Raw genomic sequence first — 17,553 nt, 5'->3', positions numbered from 1 at the left:
CTCTGTCCTGTCCTGTTGAGGACAGGACATTGTGGGCATCGCTCATTCATAGGGTAGCTGGATGTCAGAGCTGATTCAATGGCATGTGACATGCACACAAGCCACTGATACTACTCTTTTCAGTTTTACAAACTGATTTATTGATCATTATGTATATTCATTTTGTACATGTATACATACATGTACTTTTAAAAGTAAGTAATGTAAAGGAAAAGTTACAGTAATAACAGTGACTCATGTTTATTAAAAGACTAGTATGTGTCAGGCACTGTTCTAAGTACTTGGCATATATTAACTCATTTACTATTCACAACATTATGAGTTGAGTCGTATCATCCCCATTTAACACAAGGAAACAGAGAGGTTGAGTTATTTGCTTAGGGACCCACGAACTGGAAGTGGCAAAGCCAACATTTGAACCCCAACAGACAGTCTCCAGAGCCTGTGCTCTTAATGAAATGAAGAAAAAGGGGAAGTAAGAACAACTTTTAAAGGGAGAGCAGGAGCTCCTTTCAGAGGTGGTGCAGTGATTGAAAGAGTAAGGGATACACGACTGCTTGATTTCTGATCCCTGGGAAAGAGATGGCCAGAGACAGACATCATCCAGGACACAGGAACCTGAAACCTCTTCCAGACCAAGTGCAGCATGGAGGAGAGAGCCAGTGTTTAAGATGACGGTGCCCCAATCCAGGGATAAGCAAGGGAATGGAGAGAAGAGTAAAGTGAGATAGCTTCCTGTGCTGGAGATGAGCTTAGGAAGAGGAGTTTGTTACAGTTGAAAGTCAGATCCGTAAGCAGAGGGTAGAAGAGCAGGTGCAAAGCTATGGGACCTGGAAGCGTCTGGAGAGGAAGAAGAACACAATGCCGGGGGATATTTAAGATGCATCTGTAAGTGCAAGGGTGGGCATCTTCCACAGAAAACTGAGAGGGCTGGGGAAAAGTGGTGTCGAGTCGAAAAGCCAGCTTCAGCTGTGCCCACAATTGACTGCTACCAATCTTCAGCCTTGACTGCTGTCAGGAAACCCTAAATTTACTGTCTCTCTACTGTCTGTGTTCAATAAAAGTCAGAGTAATCCTATTTAAATATTAATAAACACATGTGACTCTCTGCTCAAACCCCTCCAATGGCTTCCCATCTACTGGAAGGAAAATCCAAACTTTTACCTAAACCCCCAGGCTCCTCCCCACTGAGGGTCCTCAGTCACTGTGCTCTGGCCTGCTTCTATTCTTCAGTTCTGCTAAGTCAGGGCCTTTGCACCCTCTATACTAATTGCACTTAAAACAGCAGTAGGTGTACAGTAGATATTCAATAAGAATTTTTGAATGAGAATAATGCATTAGACATTGCTGAGAATTTTGAGTAATGGTAATGAGATTAAAAGGTACAAAAAGAAGCCTTGTTTTATTAGTCCAGAGGCAGTAGACATACTGCCCTTAGGTTGAACTCAGTCCTACACCATGTTTTGCTTTATTCACAAAGCAATTTTTCAATGATATAAACCAATATTTAAATATCAGGAGAGTTCACATAAAAAATCTAGAATTCTGGCTTCTTTTCAAAAAGTGAAAAAGACTTGGCATCCACTGGCCCTCTATTCCCACATTCCAACAATCGTCTGAACTTGAGTAGTACCTGCCATTTTAAGGCCAGGCCTGCCTTCTCCAGCTTGCACACCCCTGTAATTACCTTACAACATCAAGGCCAAGTGTTAGTTGCCATTTATCATTGTTATTGTGCTGTTGTCTGGATAAATGTAATAAATTATTTCTCTATACATATCTGTGTCAACAGCAGGAAAAAAATAGATTAAGAGAACAACATGAAAGTTTTTGCATGGCAAATGAAGCCATGACAAAATTAAAAAATAACCCAGTGAATGGGAGAACATATTCACCAATACATTTGATAAGGAGTTAATATCCAAAAAAATTTTTATAAAGAACTTATAAAACTCAACACCAAGAAAACATACAATCCAATTAAAAAACGGGCAAAGGACCTGAATAGACACGTCTTCAAAGAGGACATACAGATGGCCAATTGACACATGAAAAGATGCTCAACATCACTAATCATCAGAGAAATGCAAACTAAAACCACAATATGATACTCTCACAAACAAATCAAATAAACAAGTGCCTGTGAGGATATGGAGAAAGGGGGTGGCCTTTTGCACTTTTGGTGGGAGTGCAGACTGGTGCAGCCACTGTGGAAAGCAGTATGGAGATACCTCAAAAAATGGAAAATGGATCTGTCTTTTGACCCAGTGATCCCACTTCTGGGAATATAGCTGAATGAACCCAAAATGTTAATTGGAAAGAACATAAACACCCTCATGTTCACTGCAGCATTATTTACAATCGCCAAGATATGGAAGCAGCCCAAATGTCCATCAATTAATGAATGGATAAAACAACTATAGAACATTTACATGATAGAATTCTACTCGGCCATGAAAAAGAAGAAAATTTTACCCTTTGCAGCAGTATGGATGGACCTGGAGAACATTCTGCTAAGTGAAATAAGCCAGTAGGAGAAAGACAAATACCATTTGATTTCACTCATATGTGGGATCTACTGAATAAAGTGTATTAACAAGCAAAATAGGGAGACTCATAGGTAGAGAGCCAGCTGACAGCTGGAGGTGGTAGTTTAAGGGGTGGAAGAATTGAGCAAAAAGGAAAAAGGATTCGTGGACATGGGTAACAGTGTGGTGATTGTGGGGAGGAGGGACATAGAAGGGAACTAAATGGCGATGGAAAAAATATAATATAAAATAAAATAAGAAAGAGAACAACAGGATTCAAGAGAAAGGGGAGAAGTATATTTCTTTATAGAAATGTAGACATTCCTATATGTTTAAAATGCCAACAATGGGCCACTTGTGCCATGTAAGTTACCTGCCTGGCCCCTGTAATCTCTTGAATTTGCCATACCTGTGCTCTACGCGAACAGAGAAAGACGAGGGGATCCGTTTAGCTGGGTCTGGCAGGCCTCTTGGTGGTTGGGCTTCAGTGGCCTTAGGAAAAGAAATCTTGGTAAGTGTGTCTACTTCTGTGCCTTTGCATTCAGTTTTTTTTTCCTGTTTTTGACTTCATTTCCTAGAAAAGTTTCTTTGAAAAGAACTCTGTATCTCAGGTAAAGAGCATTACATCCATGATTTCTTGTCAAGTACTATGTGCTTCAAACAATGTTAAGGGTTTTGCACTTACTGATTAGATCATTTAACCCCCCCCCCAAACTCATACAAAAATGATCATTACTGTTCTATTTAATAGATAGGGAAATTGGGGCACAAATAGCAAAAATACTTTATACTAGCATAGAGCTAGTGAACAGCAGAGCCAGAATTTAAGACCAAGTCTGTGTGGCTATAAAGTCTGTGCTCTTAATCACCTCTTGGCACTGCCTTCACAGTGACACGCCGGCCGTCTCACAACCTTGGCATTTAGTAGCATTGGGGGCGGAGGTGCTGTTCGCTGCATTGTAGGGCATTTAAGAGTATCCTTCACATCTTCCCATCAGATGACAGTAACGATCTCCCCCCGCCCCATCATCAGGGGCATCATGGGACAAACAAAAACTTCTCCAGGCATATCCATGTGTTCCCTGGGGGGCAAAAGACACCATTGAGAACCATTTTGTAATGGGACAAGAAGCTTTGTCCGTTCTTGGTCAAACTAGTTTGAAGGCTCAGAGGGCCATAAGAAAAGTTGACAGCATTTTTTCCTGTATACCAGTCCCTTTTATTTAAGTTAGTTTGAATCAGTCTTTATTCCTACCCACCTAAAGATTCCTGACTGGATAGTGATAATACAAATAAAACATCACATATATTGTCATACTTTGTACATCAGAGTCACTGTGGCTATCATCACCACTAAGACTCGTGAGAGTGGACTAAAATACACCAACAAAAAGGTAAATATTGTTCAAAAGGAATAAATCCAGTGAATAATCAAGTGGTTCTACACATAAATGTATCCATTTATTTAATAAATCAAATGTTTACTGAATACCTACTATGTGACAAGATAATCCTGGATAAAAAAAAAATTCATCTTTATATTCCTAGATATAGAAAAACACCACACACAGTTTGTGTTCAATAAATGTTTCCTGGCTTCATAAAGTTCACCTATAAGGAGATCTAGAAACCCAGGGATAGAAATAAGGGAAATAATGTAGCAAAGTTTGAAGTTAAAAATGAAAATACCAATTATACATATAAATTTTAGATACAGCACCAACATGTGGCAGAGAGGCAAAAAAATACAGCACAAGTCAGGGTGAGATGTGTGGGCACTAGTGGTGGTCGATCCATTCTCATCATGCATTTCTCTCTGTTGACCACTCGTGGTATAATGTAAAGTGAAGACAACCACCACACTGATGATCAGTGTGAGGCATGGGCAAAGGTGAGTTGGAAAGTAAATAAAACCGAAAGAGCTGGAAATACTAAAATAGCCTAGCCCAGCACTAGGCACCTAATTGGTTTTTAAAACATATGCATTGATTGATAAGCTGATTGGTTTGATATTTAAATAGAACTAAAACATGCATCTGAAAATTTTACATTATGGGGTAAACATGTTTTTCTGCTATCAAAACAAAAAAAAAGTAGAAGAATAAAATGATGTTCTTCCCGGCTCTGCTTTGCTTTCCTGTTGCTGCCGCTGTTGCTAAGTGCCCCCACTCAGCACTGTCGCCCAGGAGCCGGAGCCCTGCGCTTTCAGAGGGGTCTGCTCAGTGATGTGTTAAGGCAGTAAGTGCAATTTCAGTATGAGTGAAGAGTAAGTGGCTTCCGGATAAGGTTTAGATTCAATAGTTTATTTCTATTTCCTACAAAATATCTGTTGAAATGCCTAAAGACAATTTCTAGCTATAAAATAGGAAGAAAAAAATTGATACAAAAAAACAAAATACAGCTAAAGCCACTTTGTGTGTCAAAAGCCATTTTTGAGTACACCTGCCCTTTCCTATGGGAAGGATAATAGTATGTGTGTGATTTGGCAAAACAGTATTCGTTATTAGAGGGTTGTTCGACAGGCAGCCTGTGTACAAAAGAGTGTTAATGGGAAGCCCAGTGGCTTAGTTAAGACCCGTGCTTCCAAATCACCATCTCAAACTGGCTTAATCATAAAGGAAATTGATTAGAAGGATTCTCAGGTGCTGCACAAAATCCAAGGACATTATTGGAACAAGGAGTCAGAAAGATGGGAGCCAGAGCAGCGTGGGCATCTTACAGCAGGAGTTGACAAACTTTTCCTGGAATTTTGCTGCTCGCAGCATTCACCCTGCATTCTAGCTCCGGTTCCAGTCCCTGGGGAAATTAGGTTTGTCCCAGAGTCAGAACCCTGTGGTAGGAACATGGCTATGAGGGGCTTATGTCTTGCTCAGAGAGAAGGCACTTGTTGATAAATAGTCTAAGCAGGCACTCCACAAGACTATATTTTTGAGGTAGAGAAAAGATAAAGTAATATAGGGAGAAGTAAGAATTCAGAAGTCGTGGGACCACAGCATCATGCCATAGTCTGAAACGAGTCAGGCGGGGATTCCAGCTCTGCCACAGCCTAACTGTGTGACTGACTATAAGCGAGGGTTTAGCCCCTGTGTGCCTCAGCTTCTCCCTCTGTGAAGTGAAGCTAGGGATAATATCTAACTCACAGCACTCTTGTAAAGATTGAATAAGTTGACATTTAGATAGTACCTGGTTTCTAGTAAGTCCTAGGTAAGTGTTAGCTAGTATTAAGATGTTGGAGATATAGCCCAGATGTGGGTGGCTACTGGTACTATAGCCTTGGCTCTCGACCTTGCCCACCTTGATAGTATACTGAACCTGAACTTGGGGTGTTCCCTCATCTGAAAAATTTCCAGCTTCACAATACAGTAGTTGGATAGAAAGAAAGAAAGAGAGAGAGAGGGAGAGGGAGAGAGGGAGAGAGGGAGAGAGGGAGAGAGAAAGGAAGGAAGGAAGGAAGGAAGGGAGGGAGGGAGGGAGGGAGGGAGGAAGGAAGGAAGGAAGGAAGGAAGGAAGGAGGAAGGAAGGAAAAGAAAAGAAAAGAAAAAAGAAAAGAAAAGAAAAAAGAAAAGAAAAAAGAAAAGAAAAGAAAAGAAAAAAGAAAAGAAAAGAAAGAACAAATTTTTACAGTAAGGCAAAAAAATGATTTACATCTATATCAAAATTTAATAAAATTCTTACTAGGCACTTCTGATCTTTCCTCAGATTTGTCTGCTGCAACTTTCTTCCTATTTCCCCACACAGGCTTTAAAGACCCTTCTAATAGCCTCACCAATTCAGACTGACTCCAGATTCGCACTTCGCTGAGGGGGTAAAAAAGTTGGCTGCATTTAAACGAATTTGCCTTCCACACCAAGGGGCGCATCCCAGCATCCAGACACAAAGCAAAGAGACCTTGTCCGGGGCTCAGTGCAGACAGAGGGGAAGAGCAGGAAACTGAAGAGGATGGATTCTGCTGCTGAGAAAGTCTAGACTTTTACTCCAAACTTTTAAAATTTCAAAGCAAGGTATAGCTCAGAGAAAGAGTATTTCAACTTATCCGAGGCAAATTCACTGCAACACACTTGAAGTAAGGAGACTGTCGGTGTGTCATTGTGATGGAAATGTAAAGCCTAGGAGCGGAGACCCCTAGCAGAGATATGTGCAGGACCCTGGGTCAGGGTGGGACCCCCAAAATCCGATGCACTGCAGCATGAGCTAAAGGGGGCAGGTAAAGCATGTGATTGGCATGGAAGCTGTGCATTGCTGTTCTGCCTCTCAGCAAGGCTTTGGCTACTGACTTGATTCCCTTCTATCTGAGTTTGCTCATCAGTAAAATCAGGGTAAAAATAACACATACCACATAGAGTTGTTTTGCTCATTAAACAACTGTGTGTGCCTGTGTCTCACAAGAACAAGCTATTATTATAATGGTTATGATTCATTATGATTGAGGTGTCTTTCCAAGATGCAGAAGATGCACAGGCCTTGAGGTAGGGGGGAGAGTTGAGAGTAGGGAATCTGGTGTAAAAGCCTGTTAACAATCCAAATGGGCTTAAGCAATGGACATTTTCATGTATTATTTAAAGTTGTGAAATTGTACACTTGTATATAATTTTAATGATTGCAACGAACTGTAATAAAATAATTTTCACCCCAAAGAATGAGCAGATGAAATAGGAAGTAGACGAAATAGGCCATGGCCCAATAGAATGTGTTTTGAAGAAGAGTCCTGTGGCTTCCCTCCCCAGGCCCAGTGGTCTCAGAGCGTGGCACTGCTGGCCACAAACTCTACCGGGAGAGTTGTAGCTTGCAACTGTGCGTGACACCCCCTCAGCCTGGTTATCAGTCTTTGTCAGCATGATCCACAGCCTACCTCAGCGCGTGGCTCAAAGCACAGGTGTATAAAAGACTAGATGCTGTAGCAGGTATTTCTTCCTCTTAACCTTGTGAATGTACTACCGCCCTTGGATGCGTTATCGTCCCCATTTACTGACAGTGAAGCTCAGAGAGATTAAGTACTTCTCCAAGATCATACAACCAAGCAGGGTTTAAGCTCTGACCTTTCTTCTGCTGTAATATTTTGCAACATTTTTTTTCCGAAAGAAAGCAAACAAAGAAAAAGGAAAACCTATTCCTCCCCATGGCAGTAAGAACTCATTAGGCTGACATTTCAGTTCCTGGGAAGCTCTCATACCCATCATAGCCATCCCCGTTTCAAACTTCCTTCCTCTTCTGCCACTTACTCTTCTTTTATCTTCAGCCGAGCCAGAGTGCTCTCCGGGTTCCTGAAATTGCTACGTGTTGCCTTGGCTCATTTCCACACCCAGGATAACTCCTCCACCTTATATCTTCTCCACGGAGCCTTTTCCAGCCCCCAAAGTGGACGTGATTTTTCCCTCCAGGAAAATTTCCTTAATTACACATTTTCTTTGTGTCTCCACTAAAGCATTTTTAATTTCTTTATTACAAAATGATGATTGCAGCGACTGTTTTATCCCTGCAAACAAGAAAAGGGGGCACCAATGTGTACCGCTCCATGGTGCTTAAGGTACCTAGTTTCTGTGGCCTCTGACGGATGCTGTCTAGGGTGTACTTGGTAACTATTAACAGAGAGCGAGCATTCAACATCGTTTTCAGAGGCGATCTGCTGTCGGGTTCCAAGAGTAAGCTAGTGACAGGTCATCATCTTTAACACCGGAGAGAGTGTTCAACGTTCACCTTTTTATGTTCTCCTAGAAAACACAGTAACCTACTGGCTTCTCAAGAGCCCAGATCATGTCAGTTGGAGTGGAAAAGTTGTAAGAGAAGTAAAGCATGTTTGTATATCTAGATCACTTAAATCAATCTTATTTAAAAGAAAAGCTTTATGTCCATAGAAACAAAGTTTAAAAAAAGAGAGATACAATTAGTAGCCTGGATTGACATTTACTGGAGACTTCCAGAGGACACCACTTACAGACAGGTTCTGATGAAACAGTGTTGGAAGCATGGCCCAGATTTGTCTTGGGCAGCAGCATAGGATCATCTGATGCAGAAACGTGCCCCCTCCAAATACTCTCCAGGTGCACACATGTCTCTAATGCTTTTTGAAACAAGCATGCATGTTCATGGTTTCGGACAAGACTCTCATACTTCCAGCTGTCTGGGGGATGATCCATTTTATTCTGTACAAAGACAAATACAATATCTGTGCTACTACTAATTTCAGAAAGAGTCAGTGTCTGGGAAAAGAACAATAATTCTAACTATGCTGAAAATCCAGACAAGCTTAAAGGCACCCTTGGAAACCTCCATGGCTGGTGAATGGCTTGTGTTCACATTTCATGCCTCACTCTTTTCCCTCCCAACTGAAACACTGAGAATTTCGCCAGACAATCTGACCTATTTGACTAACAACACTCCAGTGGTTATGTATCATTCTTTTGGACCTTGACCTCAGAAAAATCTTTTCCTTTGTGCTTTTTAAAATTTTTAACATGGAAGTAAGCTAATGGCACTGGAAAGTGTTCAAGCTTTAGGCCCTAACAGGCTTCTGAGTCATAGTACACACAGTCCTCGCCACCCAGTATTCTTGGATGAATAAAGCCAAAGCGTAGAAACCCAGGAACCTAGAAAGTGCTGCATCCCCACCCTCCAGAATAGTAACCCCAAACGCCATCCCTTCCCTGGGAGTAGCGCAGTGATTTGTGACACCACCAAAGGCTCCCAAGATTTAGGAGCAGGTGTTTTCTGTCTCATTTACAAGACCTAGATGTACCTTCGAGGGTGACTATCAATTGTTATAACGTTAACCACAAGGTGAGGCCTATTGTGATTCTGAAGCTGGAATTGACTACTGAAAATCAACCCACTTCCTAGTACTTGATAATGCAGATATTGATGGAACCAACGCTTTCATGCCCATCCACATCAATGAGAATAATCAAAAGCCATTTGCCTCCAGGAGGCAAAGACTATGATTCAGCTTCGATATTGAGGGTCGGAGATGAACCAACCTTCCAGTCAGTTGGCTAGAGAGGGTTGAAATACTTGATGTCCCCTAGGAGGCCACACTGGTTTTTTATAGTAAGGATGATTTTCCTAAATTGCCCTAGTGATTTCTTGTCATTATTATACATGCTTAAGTAAGACACATTCATATCAGAATATGAGGGATAAACTCAAAGAAAGTGCAGGGTCCACCACACTGGTGATTTTTCTAACGACCCACTGATGGAGACATAGAAAAAACCTTTTCTTTTCTGTAAAGTGGGAGACAAGTCTGCCTCTGGACCTCCCATTCAGTACAATGAGGCACAAATTTTGGGAGGTCTCTTTGGATGCTGGGAGACAACAAATGCCACATTTAGATGCACTGTGTTGTCCAGTTTCCTGGGTAATCTGAAAGTCTACCTGTTTTGCACAATATCTGGAGAAAGAGGAGCCTCTGAATTAGGAGCGGGCTCTGCAAAGCCCCCTGCTACTCATGTCTAATGATCCAGTGGACCCAGTGGAGTTGAACATCATCTGTGGAATATAGCACTGACTCAAGAGTCTCTGGCTAATCTTCCAAGGGTTTTGGAGTTAGACAGTTCTTGTTCTTATAGACATACTTTTTCTTAGAAAATGCTAGATGACTCCCAGACCCTGGTAAAGACTAAACACGTCACTGTGAGACGCCTACTAACTTTGCAGCCGAAGCTGCTCTTCAGGAACTGGGCGTTACCTAATATACTGAATCCTAAAACCAAATGGTAAAGCTGTTTCAAGTGGAAAATAGAAATAGTAGGTACAAGACCAAGTCAAAGAGGGTCCAAAAGTTACAAATAAAGTGCATTAGCAGGTGGATCAGATTTTCTTAATACCTTCTGTGGGCACCTCTCCCTCAACCCACACATATGATCAATGAACAGAGGAAGTAAGTACATGGGCCTCACTTACAGGCAGGGATGGATAGTATGCTAGTATCAGCTAGAAGTTATTAGCTGGTACATTTAGACCCTACTGACAGCTGGCTCTGAAAAACAGTGCCAAGAGGAAATCCAATATAAAGAACCTCAAGCAGAAGAATCTGTCTGTCTCCTTTCTTTGAAGAAGATATTATCCGAAGTGCAGATGCGTGCTGATGGACGAGCAGTTGCTAACAGCGTCAGGGGTCAGGGATTCAGCGCAAGGATGAAGGACTGATGATCTGGGAGACCTGGGGAGAGGTGTGTAGTCAGGTTTCTTAGAGCAGAAACGGAAGAGGAAGATACCTGTGAATGCCCGCCAAAGGGCCCAGTGAAGAGGAGATACACAAATGTCAGTCAGCCTCTTCCCTTAAGCACCCAAGTTTTGGTTCAAAGCACCTACTTTGAAAGTGGCCATGGTGACAGTGGCAGAGGCGAACCTTAGCGCTACAACATAGACTTTGCTTTCCTAAGCTTGTTCCCACGATGGCCAGTTAGCACCGTGACTGAGCGACCAAACTGCTGACAGCAGAAGCCAACGCTAAGCCCCCAAAGGGCATTATCACTTAGAAAAAGCAGCCACCTACATGGTGGCAGGTTGATGACATTGGATCTGTTTTTGTCATGGTGTAAGCAGTTATTCACTTCTATTAGGATCCAGGGTTGGAGTGGTGTTCTGTAAGATGCCGTGCAAGTAGTTATGCTACTCATTTGCCGAGTGAACTGGCCCTGGAAACAAGGGGTGCCAGCGGAAGGGGTCGCTCCCATTATTATACCCACACATAAGAGGTGTCCACTTCCCTTCGGCAGTAGCTTGAGTACCATGGGTTGGGAGGTCCCAGTGCCCAAGAAAGAAGTGCTTCTACTGAGGGGTACAGATTAAATTGGAAAACCAGGGCTGCCTCCTGGCCCTTGGAGCCTCCTCATGCTGCTTAACCAACAGCTAGGAAGGTAATCACTTTACTGGCAGGGCGATTCATCTAGATTACTAAGAGAAAATTAGATAAATCACAAACTTGACTGAAATGCTGCATATTCTCCTGGATGCCTCTTAACCGATTACACTAATCGATAAGAAACTGCGATGATCCAATAAAATTAGGAGCTCTGAGGACCCAGCTGCTGTGAAAATTACGGTTTGGTTCACCTCACCTTGTGAAAAATTTCATCATGACATTAGTGACAGAAAAGGGAAACTTAGATTTTCAATTTTGTCCTTATAAGCAGCTACAGAAGTAGAGACTGCTGTACCTGTATATTACTTTAATGAATTGCTATTGCTATTTTAATAACTCCACTTTTCCCATTTTTACACAGTCCAGAGCATATTAGTGAGGGCTAATGTTTTTGACTTCCCATGGCAAGTGGGAAGTCAAAACTGACATTATGTCACTCAGGGATGTGACGGCTGATGGGGTTTGATCCGCTGCCTGAGGGACACGGGTCGCTGTCTGGACAAAGAGCAAGGACGGATGCTGACAGACGCAATGAACTCACTACCCTACACCATCTCAACTCGCCACCACATTCGCCCCCACTGGTTTCACTCTCTCTTCCCTATGGTTTTGTTTGTTTGTATGTTGGCTTTGGTTTTTGGTTTTTGCTCAGAAAGGCTATGGACTGCCTAAAGTCTCTCACCTCTGTTTGGGTTGGTTCAGCCAATGATAGGCAACTGTGGGACATCACAGGGCAAAAGATTTACAGCTTTGCATCTTCGCCTTCAAGCCAAGCCAGAACTGGTACCCCCCAGCAGAGGGTCAGATACATCCAACAACCCTCCTCGACAATCATCTCTCTCCCCTCCTCCCTTTCCCACTACTAGTACTTAAGGTAGTAACTGCTTTATTGAGTCCTGATAGTTTCTATTAACCTTGTTGACATCATTGCAAATGGCTCCTTCCTTAAATTATCTTCAGTTATACCTTTTATATGTGCTGTTTATCTCCTGCTGTGACTGACTTGAACAAATTCTATGTTCCATCCATCCTGGAATTCTTTCTTTTCCGTTCTTATTTTCTCTTATCTCCAGGGTTACCTCAGGCTTTTTCCCTTGCCTGCAAGATTATCCTGCAATAACCCTTTAAATATACTATAATTGTACATCTTTTCCTAGTCATGTGTGTGACGTGTCCATCCATGTTACACATCCCCATACCCTCAGCACCTCCCATAGAGCCTGGTGTATAATGGATACTTAATACCTGGCATAAATGATTCCATGTTCTCAACAACTCTATCCAGAAAAAATATATTAAAACTCTTTGTTCATCAAAAGGGTTTTTTGCTTAGTGAACGTTAACAATTCATTTATGTTATTTGTCATGTTTTCGTTCAACCTATTCTCAATTAAACTGAAATAACCTTATTTGCTCCAGGGGTACATGTGTCTCTGCTTCCATGAGTAACAGAAGCTTGCAGGACAAATTAAATACACCACAGACCAGATTCTAAAGTTCACATCCTCCCAAGTTAGAGATGAACAGTAACGTACTGACTCTGATTTCAGGCCCCATGTGTAAAGAGCTTTGGCAAGTGTCACTCCCATTTTCACAACAATTAAAAAAAAACTGAACACACTAGAAATCATCGAATTTTCTTGGAGCCGTCAGATAACTGAACTTGAGGGACAAATGTCCAGTGTGAAATCTGAGGAGAGAGGCAAGCTAAGGAGCATCTGTTCACCTAGAGCAGAAGTTCCTGGAATCAAAATCTCATAGGAACTCTTAAAGCAAGAAAATCTGGGCACTGCAGTCTTAAGGGGGCCCCCAGACATTTGTGGGTTTTACCTCCAAAAACCTACTCATTTTCTTAAAGTGGAGATCCAAGAAAGATCCTCTGGCAGTGCCAGAGAAATCAGCGTGAGGGGAAGAGCAACCATCACGAAATACACCTAGAGAGCATGAGAGTGTTCTCCTTACCAAAGACCTGCTCTCCAGGGAAGGAGAGCTCACCGAGGGCTTCTCTGTGGCTTCTGCAGCCCTTTAGCCTCCCTGTCTCATCTAGGAGAGCGGCAAAGCTACAGGGTAAAATGCCTGTGAGGTCACCACTCAGAGACTCAGATCCTTCAGCAACTGGGATTAAATCTCAAGTTTATAAAATGATATCTCTTTCCTACTTGCCATCACACCCTTTGATGATAAAAATTCAGCAAACTGCCCATAAAAGGGAACTCCCTCAGCTTGATTTTTTAAAAGTCCTCAAAACCATCCCATGGATGCTACTCTGTAGACATGGCCCTTCTTTATTGCTTTATATTATCTATGCTCTATCACTTTATACTTTACATGGTACCTTACGATCTGTAATTCACCTGTGCTGTTTGTTACGGGCCTGCCCTGTCCCCTACACAAATCTGGAGCCAACTCTCTATCTGAAGCACAGATTACCTCTCTCTGCTTCAAGTTTCCTTGGAATATCTCTGTATTTTATAAGAATGTAAACTACTAGAGAATGTGGCCCTATCTTCCATAAATCTCCCACCAAGCAAGTGGAATTTGCTAGCACATTGGTCAAGAGGCTGATACTGGGACTAAACAAACACATCAGTAGATCATTGCTTTCAATGTGCTAGGTAGCACCCTAGAATGGTAGGGCTGGCAGCAGTCGCTCTTCGTTCACTTAGCACACATCTGGGGGGCGCAGTGCCCGTGTGCAGGTGTGGTGGGAGATGCGGGATGCTACAGCCCAAGCTCCACCCTCTCACGTTGTGCGAGTGGAGACAGAGGTCCTGCTGGTGAGCCTGTTCCCCTCAGTCACTGAGCTGGTGATTGCCAGAGTACACACTGCAAGTCAGATCTCCAAGATTCCCCCTTCATTGCTTTTTCTACATGGGAAGAGTCTGGTAAAGTTTTCCAAAATGAAAATTCTAGCTTTCCAGAGTGCCCTCAGTACTGAAATCCCACCATCTACTCTTTAAGGGTTTTTTCAAATTCTCCTGTGAGAAATACCAAATGTTAAAATCTGTAACATTTTAGAATAACTTAATTTTTTAAGTATGGGAAAGATTAGGGTAGCATAGAAATCCCGGGCACCTGGTGGAAACGTAGGGATTAAGGAGCAGGGAGGAAAGAAAACCTAGGTGATGCGAGTGAGGCAGACAGGTGCTGAGAACCCCACATCTCTGATGCGGGCCAACCCGGTGTGGTCCAGCATGGAGCAATTACTTTGTTAATGTAATGGTTTCTCCATCAGAAGGCTTTCCTGTGACTAATTACCTTCATCCTTCTGTCTGTGAGCAGCAGACCTAGTAAAGAATTTCCCAAGGCACCAAGTTGGGTTGCTTCAGCACTGCCTACCCTGGACTCCAAAGAATTCTTGAGTTCTTTTTTTCCAGTGTTGATTGCAATGCTATTCCCTGTTTGGGGCCAGAAATACCAGCATGAAGAAAGGATACTTAAGGAAGGACTGGTTTATTAATCGTCAAGAGCAAAAGAAATTCTAGCAAGAACACAAGTGTTCTGGCAAGAGATAGCCCAAAAATGACCTAGCCTAGCTGCCTGGACTTTTTTACCCATAAATTGATTAGGAACACAAGGTAGACCTTGGGTGACAGTAGAAAAGAACCAATTCTGGACAACCCAAAGTTAAGCCTAATAGGGCTGTGCCTGGGGGAGGGGGGGAGGGGCTGGTGACCAGAGAGGTGACAGCACACTAGTTAGAAAAGTGTATCAAAGAGGAGGGAGCAGGAAGGCTTTTGCACTGCAAGTAAGAAAGAAGTCCCTTGTCTCCAAATTCCATGTAAACGCCGGTCAGTAAAACCAAGGACCGCACATGATGAGACTGAACTGTTCATGCTGCTGTGGAAATTTCCGTGAGCGTCACAGTGTGCCAGTGTTGCTGCCAGTGGCCCTCAGCTTGCCGCAATTGGTATCAGAATGTGGTGGCAGAACAGACGACCCCCATGCAAGGCCTTTGACAAGTCACTCTTGTGTGGGCCAGATCTGCCGCTCCCACTCGGAGTCCCTGTTTCAGCACCAAAAACAGCTCCTCGGAAAGAGTCTGGAAAGAGCGGGGGATACATTTAGAAGCTCTGTGTTGAAGAGGACAACAAGAAAGATGGATTAGACACCCTTTGGTGCCGTTTCACTGAGAAATGAGAGCTTGTCTGCCAAAGAGAATCCATCACTTGTCAGAGGAAAGAGAAGGTTTAGTCTTTGAACTGGAGTCTGTACTTGCTGGGGGATGGGGGTGTTAGAGGGAAAATAATGCCAGACAGCGACGCCGCTGCGAACCAAACTGCAAGGTGTTTGGTAGTCTGCTCGCGTTAGACTTCCACTGTCTTTCTTCTGCCTGTTTCTTTCAGGTGCGGAAGGATGTGAACATAAATAGTAGAAAAGAGGACATGTGGGCATACTCCAGTAGCCATCACTGAGCTCCTGCATCACAATTACCTGCCAGTCTTGGTTCATCTCTTCTCTCCCATTCTTCTCCCTATTTCCACGGGGGTATTTTACAGCAGACCTCGGGCGTTCTATCGTTTTGTCATAAGTACTTCAGTGTAACTTGCATGAGTGTAAACGTATTTCATAAGATGTTTTGGATTGGTGAAGAATAATGTGGCTGGCAACGCTGGGGATCAGAGGCTGCCTTCTTAGAAAGCCTACCCTCTTCTCTGTGCCCAGAATGCTTCCCTCCACTGGTAGCAACATGCCTGCAAGTATCTGATTGGGAAGCTCAGGAAATGCAGGGAGAAACAAGACAAGTGACCCTGTGCTGGCATGGTGACCGTCTTCTGCCTGGCCCCTTGGCCAGAGTCCCGGTCTCTGTGATCTGAATGAGGGCAGCGGGTGGATGGAAGAATTTCTCAGTGAGACTGACAGTGTGGGTGTGGGGTGAGGGCTACGCCCTGGAGGAGTTGTTTGGGGGAACATCGAGAACGCCGATCAAAATAAATTCTGTTTTGAGGCCCATGTGTGAGATGGGGCTTGGCGGAAAATCACTCTCCCAGCTTCCACATGGAAGTCAGCAGCGCTCTGACACTCTGAGATGCACGTCGTAGTTGCAAAAAGCTTCGTTGGCAGAGTCTTAGGTGTTTACACAAAGGGCATTTCCAACTCCGGCAAAAGCAAATTCTCACCATTTATTCATTGATGTTTTCTTTTACTTATTTAAAACTATATTGACCACCTGCTACTGAGGGTTTGATGTTGTTTATGTTACTCCGGGTCATTGGAGAGATCTTGGCAAAAAAAATTGCTATAACGTAGAGAAAAAAGACAATATTCTCTAAATATGCAATAGATTGTCAGGTAAATAAATGCTATAACAAGGACACTAAACAAAATTAAACCAAGCCTAACTTCGGGCCCAGGGCCGCCTTTTCCACAGGTGGGTATGGGAGGCCGCTGTGAGGGGAAAGCTTCTGAGCAGAGGCCTGAATAAAATATGAGAAGAAGACATACACCGGTGTGGGCCAAGAACATTTGGATTACAGAAACAGCAGATGCAAGCTCCCTGAGACTTAAATGAATTTGGCGTGTCCAAGAAAAGGAAGACCAGACCAGTGTGGCTGTAGTGTGGTGATCGAGGGGCGGACTGACGGGAGTGGGACCCAGGCAGTCTGCACCCACCTTGCCTGGCTCTGGAGGCCTCAGTAATGAATTTGTACTCATCGCAAGGTCTCTGCATCGTCCACACATGCTAATCTGCATGACTATGGACCATGGCCCTGAGGCTGGGTGTTTGAGCAAAGGAGTGAGTAACAAGATCTGTTTAAATGTTAAGAAGACTCTGGCTTCTCTGCAGGCAAGTGATTGCAGGAAAACACAACAAAAGCAGAGCCCTTATAAGAAGCCATGGGAGTAGTCTGGCCACAGCTGATGGGGTAAAGCCTAACAAGGAGATAGTGAGGTGGGCTTGGATTGAAGCTAGGTTATCATATAGAACCAATAGAGCTTGCTGTTGAAGTGGGGTGTATTTGATGTCTGGGTGATGACGTATACAGTGGTGCCCTTTACCTAGACAGAAGAGAGTAGGTTTCAGAGTGATGTGGATACTTTTAGTTGCTGCCACATAACCTTTCCTCTTTGTTCTCTTTCTTCTGCATCAATGTGCCCCTCTCTGCTGATTGTTCCTAGGAGTAAACAAACACACAGTTCTGTTCCCCATATCAGACCTACTCC

This window comes from Phyllostomus discolor, chromosome 11 (genome assembly GCF_004126475.2).
Source record: "Phyllostomus discolor isolate MPI-MPIP mPhyDis1 chromosome 11, mPhyDis1.pri.v3, whole genome shotgun sequence".
In the NCBI taxonomy this organism is placed as follows: Eukaryota; Metazoa; Chordata; class Mammalia; order Chiroptera; family Phyllostomidae; genus Phyllostomus; species Phyllostomus discolor.
The sequence above is the reverse complement of the archived record's forward strand: the minus strand, read 5'-3'. Positions refer to the sequence as shown.